Consider the following 12,797-nt stretch of genomic DNA (forward strand, 5'->3'; position numbering starts at 1 on the left):
CTATTTCTTTGTCTGTTTCCTGTTTCCCAAACACTATGCTCCCAGGCATTCAGGGTGGTGTTGAGTTCTCTCCAGGTAGAAGATTTGAAGTGACAGATGTGAGGGACACTCATTCCCTCCAGCCTTATCCTGTACTAAAGAGAGGGGCGCTCTCACTGCTGCTGGCCCAGGCATCAGAAGGGGCCTCCCTGTCTTTCTTCCCCTCCCACAGGGGTGTGCGTGACCTCCCTTAAGATCCCAACTCAGACTTCTGCCAGGGTGTTCTGATGGCCGACGCAGTCACTTTAATGCATGGAGCTACTTTAGACCTGTCTTTATCTAAAACCCACAGATGTCCTTGGATATATCCTGAAAGACTGAGGAACATCATGAAACCCAAGCCCCTTAGGGTGGGGGTAATAATGGCTCCTGGTGTGGACTGTAACTTGATCCAAGTCTGGGATAAAAATAGGAGAAATGTAACTGAAGGAAGACCCCAGGGTCTGGGGCAAATCCAGGCTTTGGGGGGATCAAAGCAAATACAGTTTTAAGGATCTGCCTTAAAAAAGTAACATACAAGTAAATTTTTCAAAATTATATGATCTTATGAATACATTTTTAGGATCCCTCCGGGGACCTTGGGAGGAGTCTGTGCAAAGAGCCTGTGCAAGGAAGGTGCTCATTAGCTTCACTGTATGTCAAGGGCAGTGGGGGGGAGACGGTAGGAATGCCAATTCTTGGGCCTCACTCCAGACCTGCTTAATCAAATTCTAGGGGGGTGGAGTCCAGAAATCGGAGTTCTCACAAGCCCTCCAGGTGATTTTGATGCCCACTTAAGTTTAAGAACCACTGACAACATGGTTAGAAGTACAGATTCTGGAGTAAGGCGGCCTGAGCCTGGTTTTGCAGTTTGCTTGTTTGCTGGATGACCTTGTCAAGTTACCCAATCACTCAAGCCTCGGTTTTACCATCTGTAAAATGAAGCAACAATAGAATGGATCTCAAAAGTTTGTGTGGATTAAATAAGATAACGTATGTAGTACTAAGCATGGTATCTATTGTGTTGTAGGTGTTTAATAAATTATATATTGTTCTGCAGAGTATATATAGTTGTTGGAGGGAGGGCGAGGAGGAGGGGCAAGAAGTGGTCATCTTAGACATAATCAAAGAAGTTCAGATGTGACCTTGGCCCCTTTCTCCAGGGTCTGCTGTGTGGCGCTCCCACTGGTTTGTCCTTGCTGGCAACAGAGTGTAGAGCCCCCTCCTCCCAGATCACCTGGTCATTGTCTCTCTTTTTTGAAGGACCTGGGCCCACCTTCTAAATTGATCACATTAATACAGTAAATTGAAGGAGACTCACCCTTTGGTGAGTCCTAGAACTCCTTGAAATACAATGAGAGTTAGAGGCCCCTCTCTAGAGATCTATGTGCACATAACACATGCACTAAACTGACAGACTACCCATGTCATGGAACCACTGAAGCCCATGGCTGGGCCCCTCATTTAAGAATGTCTGAGGTAATCCATGGCGGTCACTCAATATTTAAGAAGGAAGAATGGGAAGGGGAGATGCGGGGAGGGCTGTGTGCTAATCGGGCAGCTTGCTACCTGTTTTGGGTGATGTCCTTGAATTTTAGGAGATGGCTTTTGAATTCAATGTCCTATCCCACGTAAGTGCCTTTATTTTTTAACATTTTTAAATTTAAATTCAATTAACATGTGTTACTGGTTTCAGAGGTACAGGTCTGTGATTCATCAGTCTTCTATGACACCCAGTGCTCATTACATCCCATGCCCTCCGCAGTGTCCATCACCCAGTTACCCCATCCCTCCATCCCCCTCCCCTCCAGCAACCCTCAGTTTGTTTCCTATGATTAAAGAGTCTCTTATGGTTTGTCTCCCTCTCTGGTTTCGTCTTGTTTTATTTTTCCCTCTCTTCCCCTGTGATCCTCTGTTTTGTTTCTTAAATTCAACATATGAGATCATGTGATAATTGTCTTTCTCTGATTGAGTTATCAAATAAGTGCCTTTAATTGTGGGAATTGCAGGCAAGGAGGAAGGTTTGGGACAGGGAGTGCCTTTTAGCACCTTTCAAATCCCATCATGAATCACCTTCAAGCTCTTCTGATACGTAAGGGGAGTTCTGCATGGTAAATGTTCATTTCAAAGACATTTACAATCCCAGAAGGACCATGTAATGGCTGGAGATTATCTATTGCTGATAAAAGCATAAATGTGGTTAAATCAGAAAAACAGACCAGCCAGAGATGTGTGTATGACATATTAATTTCTCAGTCTTGTTTCTGTCACTCTCACGGAGTTTATGAGGTTTGTGACATGTTTGTGTTGTATTTAGCTGTCACCCAGCTGCAATTTACAACGTTCCTTGGAATCACACTTCAGGTTGACTGGGGCAGAAAGCGATTCACGATGACAGCCTTTGGGCTGTGGGCATTGCAAGTCCCTCTAATGATACTTGGTTTGAATCAGATTGGAAGGAAAACTGGAACAAGAAAACACTTTACCTGAACAGAAAGGCAGCTGGTCAGGACATACAGGCGGGATGCCCCCACGGGGCATTCCCAGTGTTCCGATGGTCTTACCCACTCTGGGCGCGACCAAACAAAGTTGAGGGTAGGAGTGTGCACCTGAGAGTAAGGGGCCCAGCCTGTCAGACCTCCAGCCCACTGCGCAGTGGGTCTTGGACCAGTTCATGGGAGGGAGGGCAAATGGCAGGTAGTCATCAGTCCAAGCACTGGCAAAACAGGAAGAAAGGTGAGTGGTGAAGCAGGAAGAGCAGGAAGAGTTGTTGATGGAACAGGGTGGCCTGGCGTGAGAAGGTTCTGGATTATGCGACCTTGCCCCTCACATGCACGCACCCCTTACTAGAGGCAGGCTTCCATAACGTGTGGTGGCCAGGGGATAATACAGTGTGAACCCGAGACCGTCTCTCCAGCCTCCCTGCCTCACAGCTATTACCTCCACCCCCATCTCTCCTGACACCAACATGAAGCTTCTGCACAGAGGCCCGTGGGTGTGCCCGAGTGCTTTCGGGCTAGCCTGGCTACCCTGTTCCATGAGTGCTCGGTGAGCAGAGCCCTGCCACTCCAGGCCAAGTGCACAGACAGGAGCCCACCCTGTGCGGTCCCCTTAGCCTTTTTCAGGATGCTGGAGAAGCTGCTGGCTTGGGATGTCCCCAGACCTCTTTACAGGAGAGGGTCACCCTCAGCCACCCTCCTGCCAGGGCCACTTTCCCAGAAAGAGCCCACAGACATGGACCTTGGCTCTTGACTCTAGACGAAGAAAGGGGAAGAGAATCTAGCTGAGGTGTGGGCCAGTTGTCCTAATAAGGTGCCTGATGGACGTGCATTTTTGGAGGCAGTGGGCGCCTTGGCTTCCTGGCCGTGTGGGGTGGGAGTCCCTTGACCTTTCTGAGCCGTGGGTTCCTGCAGGTGATAAGGCCTAACTCACCGGGTGTGGAGAAGACCAAAGGAGACAGCGGATGGGGCAGTGCCTTGTGGATAAGGAGTCATGTTAGCTGTCGCCCCCCCCTTTACTTCCTGTTCCCTTGGGGGTGGGAAGGCAGCAACACGACCCTCAGTGGGCATTTTGTGACAGGCTGTGCCTGCCCTTCCGAGACGGGGCTGGGGCGTCCCTGGCCCCGCCTGGCTGCCCCCCTCCCCTGACTTGTGCTGCCGCCTCCTTACCCTTCTCTTTTCCGATGAGACTCAGTAGGCAATGGCGGCTTACTGCAGTCTGTGGGCTGGGCTCTGTGTGTAGGATTAACTAGTTGAATTCCTGGCAGAGCACCATTTCATAGCTGCTGAAATAGGTGCAGAGAGTTAGTCCTTTGCTCGTGGTCACAGAGGTAGAGGTGGTAAGGGATGGGGCCAGGACCCACTCCCAGGCAGTCTGCCTCCAAAGCCCATGCTGTTAAGCTTCCTGGTTTATCATCCATCATTCTGAATGTGGTCCCTAGACCGGCAGCATCGGCAAGGCCTGGGAATGTGTTAGAAATGCAAATTCTTTTGGCCCCACACACAAAGTTACTGAATCTGAAACTGGGGTTGGGGTGCAATCATCAGTGAGTTCCCCAGCCCTCCGGGGCATTCTGGGCACATGCAAGTTTGAGAACCATTGCCCTCCTATCTCCCAGCCAGCCCCATGTATAATTTCCTTAAATTCTGCAAGAAATGGGCTACAGCGAATAACAGCTGGTTTTTAAGGGTATTAGAAAGAAATTGATGGAAAATATTGACATGGAGCTAAAGAATGGGGCTGGCTGGGAAAACACAGGCCTGTCTCCGGGTTCTGGTTGAGAGGAGAGGAACCACCAGCCCCAGGGAGAAACCTGCCTCTCCAATCGTCCTCTCTGCCGCTCTTTGCCTTTGACCTGCTCATGCAAAATGACTCCTTAAAACCCCCATTAGATGGCTGTCTCCCAGGCAAGGCCATGATCATTAATATTGTGGCTCAGCACAAAGAGCCCGGAGGTGCTTATTTTATTTTTATTCTGCTTCTCTTTCTTATACACAAAGACATACATTTACATATGTTAAGCTTGATTCAATCTTATATTTCCAAAATCTATTTCTGGACCTTTGAGCTAAGTTGGTGCTTCTCAGGGCTGCTATGTATGGTTGCACAGGCTGCACACTGCCCCATCTGGGAGGGGCCTTTTACAGATGCAACCACTCACCTGGCCCAGGAAGGTTGACTCCTGTGGGCAGCCTCCTCCCTTCTCCCTTCCTGGTTAGCTTTGCTCGGTAGCCCAGGCTTTGCCTTCCCTTTTTTTTTTTCTTCCAAGGCTTCTGTGTTTGCTGCAGGACTCCTGCTTCATATGTTTGCTGCAGGACTAGGGCTGGCTCCCCGGCAAGGGCCCCTCTGTCTACACAAGCTGGGCCTGCCTGCTTGAAGCCCCACAGACTCCTGGTGTCCAAGACTGAGAACAAAGTCCCCTGTGGGCTCTTCACCATCCATTCCCAGACCATTCTAAACTCACCAGGATGACTGGGGATGGGCAGACTGTCCTGGATGGAGCTATAAGGAGATGGTGTGTGGCTGTTAAAAATATCATTAGGAAAGAAGTTCTTATCAGAAACAAAAGGCTCCAAGTCTCTACATTATAAACATGAATCAACACAGGGATAGCCCATTTCTGTTCTAGACAGCGTGGGGAAATGAGGACTCTGAGCATGGCTGCCATTCAGATTCTGCATGTGCTGAGGGGAGAGAATCCTGCGTGAGAAAAGCCACCCCCGGAAACTTTGCTTCCCTGGCCACACCAGAAGAACTCGTGCCTGCCTTCCCCCCACACACCTTTCTGGCATTTATTTCTCGTACAACTAGGGGTTGTGTGGGTTTTGTTTGCTTTTTGAACTAGGAAACTAAAAGTAAATAAAATACCAACTTTGAATATTCCAGGCCCTTTTGGCTGGCATTTCAGACCCTGCAGCCTCATGCTCAAGCCTGGTTCTCTTGATCCGTGGGCTAAGAAGGTATTGACTATCTACCATGTTTTAAAGAACTGAAACTTGCCTCTCCTTTTCTTTTCACCAAGACAAGGCCACTGGGCCCAGAAGGCGTTCTCAGAGAAGCACTGCCTGGTAAAAACCTTTCCTGTATTCCCATCTCTTAAATACGAATTTGGCTTTCGGTTTGACTTTGCCAACTGGTTCTGTGTCCTTAAGAAACCATATAGGCTTTCTAAGCAATTTGGTTTTATCTATTTTTTTTTTTTTTAACCTACAACTAGGAAATGATAGTAATTGCATTTACCTCCTGGGGTTGTCTAGAGCAGGCTGGCAAGCTTTTTTTGTAAAGAGACAGGTAGCAAATATTCTAAGTTTTGTGGACCATAATGGTCTCTGCAGCCACGACTTGGCTGGGCCTTTTAGGGAAAGCAACCATAGACACACCGTGAAAGGATGGGGTTGGGTATGTTCCAGTAGGAAAAATAGGCAGTGAGCAGGACTTGGCCCCCTGGCAATAGTTTGCCAACCTTTGATTTAGCAGATGAAGTAAGAAATCTATGGGAAAGTGGACTGTAAAACGCCATCTCAAAGTAAGGGATGATGAGAGGCCACATGGCAGGCTCGGGTGAACCCCAGCAGACCTCACTGGTACAGAATGGAACCTTCGACAGGAGGGCCAGCCGCTGTGCAGCCTTGTGGACAGGAACGCTCAGGCACAGGTGAGCAGGGCCTGCTGGCCCGCGGAAGAACCTCCTCCCAGGGAGAATGTTCACCTTTTCTGTGGAATAGGTAGGACAGTGGACTTGAAGCTCAGGGCAAAAAAACAGTCCATGTTTGGGCATCAAATGATCTGTGCTTTGGCACCAGCTGGTTATAGCCATGGTTGGGGAAGTCTGCTGCCCACATCTGGAGACCTTGCGGGAGCTTGGCTCAGGCCCTCTGCTGGGGAAAGGGGAGCCTCCTGTACTGGCCCGCACATTGCAGACTGCTGGAGGGCATCCCCAGGCGTTGCCATGCATTCCTGCTTCTTTCCCTGGTAGGTGACCATGACAGGCCAACTGCCTCTAAAGGAGGCAGCATGGAGTCGTGAGACCAGTAGCCTTGGCACCGGGCAGACCCGGGTGTGAGTCCCATTGCCACCAATATAGAGGCTCAAGTTACTTAACCGAAATCCAAGTCCCTTTTTGGAAACTGTCAAATGTAAAGAACAATACTTACGGCTGTTGTGTTGATTAAGGACCACATACTATATATATGGTGTCTAATTTAATTATTTTTTAAGAAATCTTAGTCCCCTTCTCCTTGGTATGCCTGCGTCCATGAGAGGACTCTCCTCCATGTGGAAGGGGTGGTGGTCTTGGATGCACAAGGGCAGGCTGCAAGGGGGAAGAGCCATGAAGATCTCTTGTCCTCCTTTGCTTGAGGTGATGCTGATTCTAGTACTGGGGAGGCATGATGAACTGTTCTCTCTCCTCCGCTGGGCATCATACCAGACTTAACGGGCTTACATTTCAGCACGAATGGTTCGAGGCTTCCCGTTGGACCTACGAACTAATGACTTGGGATGAAGGAAGAATTGTAAAACAGGGTGTCGGTGGGGAGGTAGCATTTTCTTATCTAGAGATGTGAGTTCTCTGATTGGGGCCAGAACCTCTGTTCATGTGGTCAGTAAATGATATTGGCTGTGCTCTACCCTCCGATTCTGAGATAAAAACACTAGTACTAGTTCTCACGGGAGCTCACAGGTTAGTAGGGACGCATTTATATAAACTGCTATGGTTAATTTTATATGTCAACTTGACTGGGCCCTAGGTGCCCAGATATTTGGTCAAACATTGTGGGTTTTTCTGTGGGGATGTTTCTAGATGAGGTTAATTTTTTTTTTTTTTTGGTCATCTGGTCTTTATTTTTTAAATTTTTTTTAAAAACCATTTTATTGAGGTATGGTTGACCTACAAAAAGCTGACCTATTTAATGTGTTTAACCTGATGATTAGGGGATACCTATGAAACCATCACCATAATCTATACCATAAATATATTGATTGCCTCCAAAATTTCCTTCCACCCTATTTGTATGTAATAAGAGTACTTAACCTAAGATCTACCATCTTACCAAAGTGTTGAGTATACAATACAGTATTCTTAACTCTAGGCACTATGGGGTATAGTAGATATCTCTGATTTATGTGTCTTATTGATCTGGTACATACTGAAACTTTGTATCCTTTGACTAATGCCTTCCCATTTATCCCTCCTCCCCAGCCCTTGGAAAATACCATTCTACTTTCTGCTTCTATTAAGTTTGACTATTTTAGATTCCTCATATAAGAGGCATCATGTAATATCTGTCCTTTTTGTGTGTGACTTACTTCGCTTAGCATAATGTCCTTCCAGGTTCATCCATGTTGTTGTAAATGCCAGATTTCCTTCTTTTTTTAAGGCTGAATAATATTCCGTCGTATGTATACACCACATTTTCTTTATCCATTCATCCATCAGTGAATGTGTAGGTTGCTTCCAAATCTTGGCTATTGTGAATAATGCTGCAATAAACCTGGGAGTGCAGATATCTCCTCAAGATCCTGATTTCACTTCCTTTGGATATATACCCAGGAGCATGATTGCTGAGTCATATGGTAGTTTTTTGGTTTTGTTTTTAAATCTCTGAGGAACCTCCGTGCTGTTTTCCACAGTGGCTGCACCAATTTACATTCCCACCAGCAGTGCACGAGTGCCCCTCTTCTCCATATCCTCCACTTGTGGTCTTTCTAGATAACAGCCCTCCCCCTCGTGTGACGTCACATCCTGTTGTGATTTTGGCTGAATGGGACTTGCTCAATGTTTAGTGATATTGAGCACCTTTCCACCTACCTGTTGGTCATTTGTATGTTGTCTTTGGAGAAATATCTATTCAAATTCTTTGCCCATTTTTAAACCCAGTTATTTTTAGCTTTTCTACTGAATTGTAGGATTTCCCTCTGGGAGTTGGGCAAGCGGGCTTCTGTGAGAGCCACATCCAGCCTCTGTGGAAGAGTTGGAATAACAAGAACAGCAGGTAGCACTTAGGGACCTGCTATTATTTGCCAGACACTGTGGTAAGTGCTTTCCAAGCAGTTCTCCAGTCCCCTAACGGATGAGGAAAGTAGCCTTATTACTCCCTCAGAGAGGTCAATGAACTTTCCTAAAATGACCAAGGTAGTGAGTAGCAGAACTGGGACTGGAAGCCAAATCCACCTGACTGCAAAGTGCTTTATTCTACAGATTCAGGGCTATTTCACCAACATCAAAGCATTGGGCTCCCATGGAATTGCCAACCATACCTACCCAGCTGCTGGCCCGCAGTCCTAGTCACCCTATACCTCTCTAGATCCCCGCTCAGCCTCCTCTCCATTAATTCATTTACTCACTAAGCATTCAGCATGTACTAGAGTGCTCGGCCATATGCTGGGCACTGCGTGTACAGTGACAAACCAAATGTACACATCTCCTCTACTCTTGCAGTCCGGGGGAGGGGGGCGATGATAATTTCACGGACAGTACCATCCATGGGATGAAGGATGGAGCGACGGGAAATAGAGGGCAAGGGAGCATACAGCAGGTGACATTTTGACTATTTTGAGGAAGGGCCACTGCATCTGAAAGCTAAAGAATGAGAAGGTGTTTAAGGGGCAAAGACTCAACCTGCCTCAGTCAAAAGAGGGCATGAACATGTTCAAGTGATGGTTTCTAATTCTATCAGCTGCAACGTGCCTTTTTTGGGGGGGAATTTGTAAGACCCCCTTTTTGGTAGTATAATTTACCTACACACATTTTTTTAAAACCAATATAAAGTCATAATTGTAATATAGAAGGAACAAAGGGAAATTATTTATTTTTTAAAGATTTTATTTGACAGCGAGAGAGCGCACAAGCAGGGGGAGGGGCAGAGGCAGAGGGAGAAGCAGGCTCCCTGCTGAGCAGGCAGACTGATGTGGGACTCGATCCCAGGACCCCAGGATCATGACCTGAGCCGAAGGCAGATGCTTAACTGAGCCACCCAGGCGCCCCAAAGGGAAAGTAATTTAAATACAATGCCATGCATTTTCATATATGCTCAAAGATACAACTACACTCAAAGATATAGGGAAGTAGGCAGAAATTTACACCTCTCCGGGGGTTGGGGTGATGACGGTGCCTGGTGGCGGTGGTGGTGTTATGTTGGCAACTCAAATACCATGAGCAACATTGCCAACAGTGCTGTGAATTTCTAAAGTGATGAACAACATTTGGTAATGTTCCAGTGAAACAAAGTGCAATCTTTCCTTGATTTACACAGCAGCTGTGTCCTTGGAAACTCCAGTTTGTGCAAAAAAAAAAAAAAAAACCCAAACCTCATGTTTATATGTAAAATGGGGTTTAGTTGAGGCTCAGATCAAGATAACCAATTTTTCACCTATATCTTGTCTGTTGGGACATTCAGTGATGCGGGTCATGGGATAACCGTCGTGTTGCATCTAACTGCTCTTGGTCATTGTGGGACTCTCCACATGCCTCATACCCAACACACGGTGTCAGAAGCATCTCCTGTGAGCAGTGTGACACCGAAGAGCCCTCTAAAATTTCCAAAAGCCCCTCTTAGGAGTGATAAGAGCCCCCCTCGCTCCAAAACACAAAGCTACAGAAACTCTAGAGCAATAGTGGCTTACAGAAATATGTGAGCCACATATGTAACTTTAAATTCTGTAGCAGTTACGTTGGGAAAAAAAGTAAAATGGAACAATTGAAATTGACTTCAATGATACATTTTATTTAACGCGATATAGCCAAGATACTATTATTTCAACAACCTAATCTAAAGTGTTACATTTTCTCCCATACAGTCTTTGAAATTCAGTATACATTTTACACTTAAAGCCTATCTCTGTTCAGACTGGCCACGTTTCAGATGCTTCACAGCTCCACGTGGCTAGGAGCTGTCATACTGGAGAGTGCGACGCCAGAAAGCGTTAAGTTCCCTTCTTTGGCCCAAGGACTTCTTTCTTGAAGCCTCAGTTTCCAGAACTCTTAGACTTGGAGAAATACAGACTCGGGTTTTCCAGACAAGAGCATGGAAACCTACACACAGGGCCAGGACCCTGAGCCATGGTAGACACACTGCTTGGAGCAAGCCACAGAGCCCATGCGTGCAGCCGCTGAATCCCAGCGTCCAGCTCCCAGCTCTTGGTCACGAAGCTGTGTGGAGTCACAGTTAATTGCTGATAACCACATGGCTCAGTGCTGCCTGCAAATTGAAGGCCCCCTTGAAAATGCCGGAAACAGATGTTCTCAAGACTCTGACCTCTCGTCATTAATTTTAGAATTTAAATGTCTGTTAATTTCTCCCCTTTTATTGCTGAGCTCCACACCACAGCATGCTCAATGTCAATGGGAATGTCGTTTGGAGATGTTCCATATATCAAATCTGAAGGTTGCTGGAAATTTGGGCACTTAGAGGAGGAGAGGAAAACCAGGAGAAGAGGGGGTGGGGAGCACCGTGGGGCACAGGGTGAGGCTGGAAAGAAGCTTCTCTGACTGGGATGGAGGCCTGAGTGGAAGATCTGAATGCTCAGTCTGTGTGCCCTTGGCTAGTGCATGCACTAACAAGCCCCACTCACTCTCTGTGCCCCATCTGAGGACTTAAAGTGGCTTACCAGGAGCTTTCACCCAGCAGTAGACTACATGCAGACCCTGGAATCAAGCCAACCCAGGCTCCCATTCTTTTTCCCTTGCTCTCTAGCTAGAGGACCTCAGGCACCCACCTTCTCCATTTGCTTGGGTAGAAAATGGGGGTGAGAGCCCCATTGCAGCTTTATTAGAATTTCATGGTGTAATGGACCTAGCACCTCACACAGTGCCTGACATGCAGTAAGGACATGACCAACACCATCCCTTCACCACTTGTCTCCTCCTCAGAGCCTTGGGTGATGGAGGTGATGGCGTTCATAGTGGCTGGTAGTGACTTCAGGGAGCTGACGGTTCAACCATCTAAGGCACTGTCCTCTGGGATATGGAGGATGTTTGTGCCCAGACCTCTGGGGGAGTAATCAAGGTGGCTTCCTACTTAGACCAGAGGCCCTCGAGAATAGCTGGGCCTGAGACCAGACAGGGTGCCTAGCGTGTCTAAATGTTAAGTCCCTAAGTACCACAACTTGGCTCTTGGCTACTTTCATGCAGTCCCAACACTTCCTCCGAGAGTAGGGGAGGAAAATCTGAACAAAGAGTGTCCCATTATTGCCAACAATGAGAGGAGACTCCATGTGTGACCTCTCTGGGCCCCCTCTGCTGTGTCTGCCTGCTCTACCCTGTTTAGGGACAGACGTGGCCACACCTTGGGATGGACCCTGGGAGTAGACGTTGCCTTGACTGCCCAGCCCCTGCTAGAGCCCTGACCATGAGCTCCCCCTTCCACCATGATGTCACTTCTCACCTAAGGCCTCCTGGGCTTTCTTTAAACTGTTTGCTGCAATGCCCTAGTATGGGCTGGAGATTTCAGCCAATTTTTGTGAAGAAAAATGATCATACTTTGTCAGTACTTTGGAGGATATACAAGGTTTCCTTCACAAAAGAAAGACCTCTAGGGTTTTTAACTTCCCTGCTCTAAGAAAGGAGGGAAAAAGCCCTTAGCAGCCGACAGGGTCTCCAGCAAAGCTCCAGAGAATGTCCCAACATCCACATTGTCCTTTGACTCTTGTAACTTGGCCCACTCCCTATAATTTGGCTGGGGGATGTTGGAGGAAAAAGTAGACTCTGAATCTGCATTGCTAATGGCCCCAAGTGTTCCTCCTGGGCCCAGGAGCCCAGCCGGGAGGGGCTGGTGGGGACTTCCAGTATCTCCTGGTGGCCATTACAGCCTCCAGGTGTGGGGCCTGGGGTCCCCTTACCTGCCTTCGGTGTTGATGAAGCCCCTCTCCCCCACTGCTGAGCCGGAGGACTTGTGACCTCGCTTTCAGTGTTTGTCCTCCTGTTTTACAGCGAGGCTGGTGCCTCCCAGCATTTGTTGGAAATGACCCCCTCCTTCTCCCCCCACCCCCACACCGTATTAGGTCTCCTCAATGATCCTTGCTGGCTGGAGGGTAGGTGCGGCGGAGACCCAGGGGCCCAGTGTCCTCCCTCTCTGTTTGCTGGGATCGGTTTCAGGATTGACCTTCAAGATCTTCACATTCAAAAGTATCTTATCGTAGCTCCATGTCCTGATTGGAGTGGCAGTTACACAAATCTATCAGTGTGTTAACATTTCCTAGTACCGTGGCATGCAAGTGCACACAGGTGCGTATTAAAAATGGTGAAAGCTGAATAACACCCCCACTTGAATTAGCAGTGTTGG

The sequence above is a fragment of the Halichoerus grypus genome, chromosome 4 (genome assembly GCF_964656455.1).
Source record: "Halichoerus grypus chromosome 4, mHalGry1.hap1.1, whole genome shotgun sequence".
Lineage (NCBI taxonomy): Eukaryota > Metazoa > Chordata > Mammalia > Carnivora > Phocidae > Halichoerus > Halichoerus grypus.